At 51.6% G+C, this 6,530-nt stretch overlaps 1 pseudogene; it reads left to right on the top strand.

The window, feature by feature from the left end:
• The first annotated feature begins 3,392 nt into the window (after positions 1-3,392).
• Positions 3,393-4,157, top strand: LOC149984673 (uncharacterized; annotated as a pseudogene).
• The last annotated feature ends 2,373 nt before the right edge of the window (positions 4,158-6,530 follow it).

The following is a 6,530-nucleotide window of genomic DNA, read 5'->3' as shown; positions in this document are numbered from 1 at the left end:
CCTGTGTCATCTGCCACACACCCTCAGATAAGCATTGAGATAGAGAGAGAGAGAGATTCTGTCAAATAGTGTATTTCTAGGAACTAGCTGCAGAGTGGCGTGATGTACTGTAACTCGGCATACCATCTCCATTTTTTTGCCTGTTGTTATTATACTTCTCTGAAAGATAATTCTCCCCCCATTTCATGTCAGTGGTATGTCAAAGAGACTTATAAATTCCATTCAAACAGATCAGTATAGTGTTATGTTGTTTGTGTGTGCATTGTGGAGGCCAGATCAGTATAGTGTTATGTTGTTGGTATGTGCATTGTGGAGGCCAGATCAGCATAGTGTTATTTTGTTGGTGTGTGCGCTGTGGAGACCAGATCAGTATAGTGTTATGTTGTTGGTGTGTGTAGTGGAGGCCAGATCAGTATAGTGTTATGTTGTTGGTGTGTGTAGTGGAGGCCAGATCAGTATAGTGTTATGTTGTTGGTATGTGCATTGTGGAGGCCAGATCAGCATAGTGTTATCTTGTTGGTGTGTGCGCTGTGGAGGCCAGATCAGTATAGTGTTATGTTGTTGGTGTGTGTAGTGGAGGCCAGATCAGTATAGTGTTATGTTGTTGGTGTGTATAGTGGAGGCCAGATCAGTATAGTGTTATGTTGTTGGTGTGTGCAGTGTGGAGGCCAGATCAGTATAGTGTTATGTTGTTGGTGTGTGTAGTGGAGGCCAGATCAGTATAGTGTTATGTTGTTGGTGTGTGTAGTGGAGGCCAGATCAGTATAGTGTTATGTTGTTGGTGTGTGCAGTGTGGAGGCCAGATCAGTATAGTGTTATGCTGTTGGTGTGTGCACTGTGGAGGCAGGACCTCCACCACTGACTGGGCCTGGAAACGTCCAGGATTACTCACTTGCCTGTTTCCATTTCCATTAGTATTAGGCCTACAGTGCATTAGGGCCAACACAGCTAAGGGTTTCCCCTGTGCTGTAGGACATAGCTGAGAGTCCTACACAGTGCATTAGGCCTACAGTGCTTTAGGCCATAGTGATGGCTTTCCCTCTGTATTGTGTATTGTGTACTGTAGGACCTTCAGAGCTTCAGGGGAGAGTGGGAGCAGGGAAGAGTAAGAGCAGAGCACTCTATCTGCCATGGAGCTCTAGAGATGCAACCTGGACAAAAGAGTGTGGGGAGAGTGGGGAAGGAATGCAACACTGATAGTACAGTAGGCCTCCCTTAATGCTACAGACAGGACATTTATACACTATTTCCTACGTAGTGCATTGATTTTGGCGAAGGCCCATATGTCCCTGATCAAAAGTACTGCACTATGTAAGGAATAGGGTACAATTTGGGACGCAGAGACAGTGTCGGGCTGATTAATGATTGACTCCACCTCAGATACATCTCTTGTGTACTACATTATTTGTAGCCTGCTGAATTATGACTTTTGACAAACGGACATGCCCTTATAGGATGTATTATTTTTCTGAACCCCCTTAGGATTTGAAACGGATGCATTATCAGGCTGAACATCTTTACTTGGTTCAAAAAGGAAGTATAAAGATTATGACATGGTAGTTGATGTCGTAAGGATTGTTATAATACCAATGCGATGCCATACCAATAACTCAAAATACTCAGGGAGTGGAGTACCATTTTAAGTTGTAGTAGGCCCATTTCCTAGTTGCTAGAGAGCCTTTTTATTTCTCTATTTGGTTAGGTCGTGGTGTGATTTGGGTGGGCATTCTAGTTTTTCTATTTCTTTGTTGGCCGGGTATGGTTCCCAATCAGAGGCAGCTGTCTATCGTTGTCTTTGATTGGGGATCATACTTAGGCAGCATTTTTTCCCACCTTAGTTTGTGGAATCTTGTTTTTGTGTAGTGCCTGTGAGCACTCCAGTCGTTACGTATTGTTTGCTGTTTATTGCCTTTGTTGGTGAGTTTCATTTTAATAACATGTGGAACTCTATGCACAAAGCGCCTTGGTCCGCTAATTTCAACGAATGTGACAGAAGATCCCACCACCCACAGACCAAGCAGCGTGCCCAGGAGGAGTGGAGGACATCCTGGACGTGGGACGAAATCATGGCAGGAGACAGAAGCCTGCCGTGGAAGCAGGCGGAGGCAGCGAAGGAGTAACAGCGACAACAGCGGCGGCCACAAAGACAGCCCAAAGGACAGCACACGGGGTGGACACACGGGGTGGACACACGGGGTGGACACACAGGGTGGACGGCGGTGCCGAGGTGTGAACCAGAGACAATCTGGGAGGAGGTAGAGAGGTGGTCGGTCAACCCAGGGAGAGTGCTAGAGTCCGCCTGGGATTCAATAGAACAGTGCGAGGAGGGATACCGAAGAATGGAGTTTGCGAGGAGTATGCAGCAATGTAGGCGTTTGGAAGAGCGTGTCATCAGTCCGGTGCAATCTGTGCCAGTCCCACGCATCGGGCCTCCAGTGCACCTCCCCAGTCCGGTATGTTCTGTGTCTCCTCCCCGCACTCGCCCTGATATACACCCCCACAGCCCAGTACGTCCTGTGCTACCTCCCCACACTCGCCCTGAGGTGCGTGTCACCAGCCCGGTGCCACTTGTACCGGCCCCACGCATCAGGCCTCCAGTGCGCCTCCCCAGTCCAGTACGTCCTGTGCCTGCTCGTCGCGCTCGTCCTTAGGTGTGTGTCACCAGTGATGATCCATGGCCCGTAGCCTCCAGTGATGATCCATGGCCCGGAGCCTCCAGTGATGATCCATGGCCCGGAGCCTCCAGTGATGATTCATGGCCCAGAGCCTTCAGAGACGATCCAAGGTCCGGAGTCTCCTGCAACGGTCTGCAGTCTAGAGTCTCCAGCGACGGTCTGCAGTCTAGAGTCTCCAGCGACGGTCGGCAGTCCAGAGCCTCCAGCTACGGTCGGCGGTCCAGAGCCTTCAGCAACGCCTGCAGCCTAGAGCCTCCAGCGGGGTTTTCCAGCCTAGAGCCTCCAGCAGGGGTTCCCAGTCCAGAGCCTCCTGCGAGGGTTCCCAGTCTGGAGCCTCCGGCGACGATCTACGGTCCGGAGTCTCCGGCTACAATCTACGGTCCGGAGTCCCTGAAGATGATCTACGGTCCGGAGTCCCCTACACACACCAGTCCGGTGCAATCTGTGCCGGTCCCACGCATCAGGCCTCCAGTGTGCCTCCTCAGTCCAGTACGTCCTGTGCTTCCTCAGCGCACTCGCCCTGAGGTGCGTGTCACCAGCCCGGTGCCACCTGTACCGGCACCACGCATCAGGCCTCCAGTGTGCCTCCCCAGTCCAGTACGTCCTGTGCCTGCTCCTCGCGCTCGTCCTGAGGTGCGTGTCACCAGCCCGGTACCACCAGTGATGATCCATCGCCCGAAGCCTCCAGTGGTGATCCATGGCCCGGAGCCTCCAGTTATGATCCATGGCCTGGAGCCTCCAGTAATGATCCATGGCCCGAAGCCTCCAGTAATGATCCATGGCCCGAAGCCTCCTGTGATGATCCATGACCCGGAGCCTCCAGTGATGATCCATGGCCCGGTCCCTCCAGTATTGATCCATGGCCCGAAGCCTCCAGTGATGATCCATGGCCCGGAGTCTCTAGTGATGATTCATGGCCCAGAGCCTCCAGAGACGATCCAAGGTCCGGGGTCTCCAGCGACATTCTGCAGTCCAGAGTCTCTAGCAACGGTCGGCAGTCCAGAGCCTCCAGCGACGGTCTACAGTCCAGAGCCTCCAGCGACGGTCTGCAGTCCAGAGCCTCCAGCGACGGTCTACAGTCCAGAGCCTCCAGCGACGGTCTGCAGTCCAGAGCCTCCAGCGACGGTCTGCAGTCCAGAGCCTCCAGTGGTGGTTCCCAGCCTAGAGCCTCCAGCGGTGGATCCCAGTCCAGAACCACCTGCGAGGGTTCCCAGTCTGGAGCCTCCGGCGACGATCCATGGCCCGGTTCCTCCGGCGACGATCCACGGTCTGGTTCCTCTGGCAACGATCCACGGTCTGGTTCCTCCGGCAACGATCCACGGTCCGTAGCCTCCGGCGACGATCCACGGTCCGGTTCCACGGTTCCTCTGTCTTCCTAGCCCTCTGTGGTCCCCTAGCTCCATCAGCCCCCCTGTCCCCCTTTAGCTCCCCCAGCTCCCTGTCTTCCTGGTACTCTTGGGCCCCTAGCTCCGTCTGGCCCCCTGTCCCCCTTTAGCTCCCTCAGCTCCCTGTCTTCCCGGTACTCTTGGGCACCTAGCTCCGTCTGGACCCCTGTCCCCCTTTAGTTCCATTAGCTCCCTGTCTTCCTGGTAGTCTTGGGCCCCTAGCTCCGTCTGGCCCCCTGTCCCCCTTTAGCTCCCCCAGCTCCCTGTCTTCCTGGTACTCTTGGGCCCCTAGCTCCGTCTGGCCCCCTGTCCCCCTTTAGCTCCCTGTCTTCCCGGTACTCTTGGGCACCTAGCTCCGTCTGGACCCCTGTCCCCCTTTAGTTCCATTAGCTCCCTGTCTTCCTGGTACTCTTGGGCCCCTAGCTCCGTCTGGCCCCATGTCCCCCTTTAGCTCCCCCAACTCCCTGTCTTCCTGGCCCTCCTTGGTCCACTAACTCAGTCTGGCCTCCTGTCCCCTTTTAGCTCTCCCAGCTCCCTGTCTTCCTTGCCCTCCTTGGTCCCCTAGCTCCGTGGCCCCATGTCTCTGATGGAATGACCATGTAGGACCTCACACTCAGTCAGATCTGTCTCTTTCCTCGACCCTGCAGCAAGGAACACTGCTCTCTCTGGTAATCTCATCTGTTAGGGGGGGCACACACACACACACACACACACACACACACACAATATCTTTCCACAGAGTCAGCCCCAACAAAGCACTGCAGCATCCCTTCCTTCTCAGTGTGTTCTCCTTACTTCATCTAACTAGGCCAAGCCACTGAATACACCAACTTTGCTTTTACAGAGAAAGTTCGGGATATTTACACAACCTATTGAATGGTGATCATTTTAGCTGTGTTTGCCTTGCTTACTTGACTGTGGTGTAAAATGAAAAGTATGCTGAGGGAAGGGGTTGGTAATAAATTAAGCTGAATGGCCACAGCACTGAGCCCTGAGGAAGTTTGTGAAGGAAGTTTATCTGTCAGTATTAGAGGCCTGCAGCTGCCCATAGAGATTACCCAGTCTGTGTCAGAGGGATTGTGTGTGTGTGTGTGTGTGCGTGTGTGTGTGTGCATGTGTGTAAGACGGATTATTTTACTGTCCAGTGAGAGGGACACGTAACATGGCCACACTGCACGAATACTTCACCCTCATAATACAGCCTTCCTATTCATTACAGCCTCACAGACACAGGCTGTGTCCCAAATGGCACCCTATGTCCAATATAGTGCATTACTTTTGACCAATAGGGAATAGGGTGCTATTTTGGACGTAACCATACAGTATCATACACAGGAAGCTACTGAAAGGGGAAGTTCCGGTCAATCAGAATTTCGGTCAATCAGAAGCTTCTGCTGCTTTTCCTTTTCATCCAGACATCATATCCATGGATACAGATGACCCTTGTGCCTGGCCAGATACCATACAAGAAGTATAGTATGTTTAGATTTGCAAACATTTGCAAAGATTTGCTGCTGAAAATGCAGTATTAATTTGAACGTAAATTATTTTCTTTGCGCTTACAAAGGGATATTTTGTGGGTTTTAGGTATACAGTAATTCCCAGTTCAATACAGCAAGACATTTTTCATCCTCTCGTTGCCTATGTCAGCACTCCGGAGCTGTAGTACCGCTGCGATGTCCAGAGTTGCAACTCATTAATCAACCATGACAAATGTAATACTATATGGGGATAAAATTCACTTCACCTAGTTGAAATATTTCAGCTTTGAATGCTGATAGACGTAAATGTATGCTGTGTGTTGCTGTGTCTGGATTGGATGGGGATATAAACACAATTCACCATTTTAAATATTTAGCTTCAAATGTGGATCTAAGCTGATGGGTTGTTTTGTCGTGTCTGGGGATTGAGAGACTGCCCGCTCTGTCGTATGTTCCGTCCCGTGTCTGTGCTGCAATTGAGGGTTGTGTAACACCCATGGGCAGTGGACATGTGAATTGGGCTCTATCCCCCTCTGCTTCCTCTGTGAGGGCACACATACACACACACAGCGCGAGGGAAACAGATGGGCACAGGAGGTCACTTACCAGCAAAGCTGTATTCACATAGTATTCAAAATCTCTCGAATACTTTCAGCGTTTCTTTGAGCCTGCCCTGGAGTGCCAGATAGGCAGGGATTGCAGTCTGTAGACTATTCCATTGGTTCCATCGTGTCAGTCAAGCTCAATCAAGTGCAGACCAAATATTTGAATGATTTCTTATACTATTTGAACCCAGGTCTGGACAGCAGCCTCGCCCCGGCCCCATCCCAGCTCCACAGGTAGAGAGGCTGAATGATGCTGTGGCACCAGACTGTCAGACAGTATAGCTACACTATCAGAGGTGGAGCTGAGTTCTAGCTCTACAACAGGAAAGAATAGAGATTCAGAATCAGACACCCGCTTAGTGTCTACTGCTCCTCTAACACAGT

The sequence above is a fragment of the Oncorhynchus mykiss genome, chromosome 3, assembly GCF_057628025.1.
Source record: "Oncorhynchus mykiss isolate SJ-2025 chromosome 3, ASM5762802v1, whole genome shotgun sequence".
Classification (NCBI taxonomy): Eukaryota; Metazoa; Chordata; class Actinopteri; order Salmoniformes; family Salmonidae; genus Oncorhynchus; species Oncorhynchus mykiss.
The sequence above is the reverse complement of the archived record's forward strand: the minus strand, read 5'-3'. Positions and strand labels throughout refer to the sequence as shown.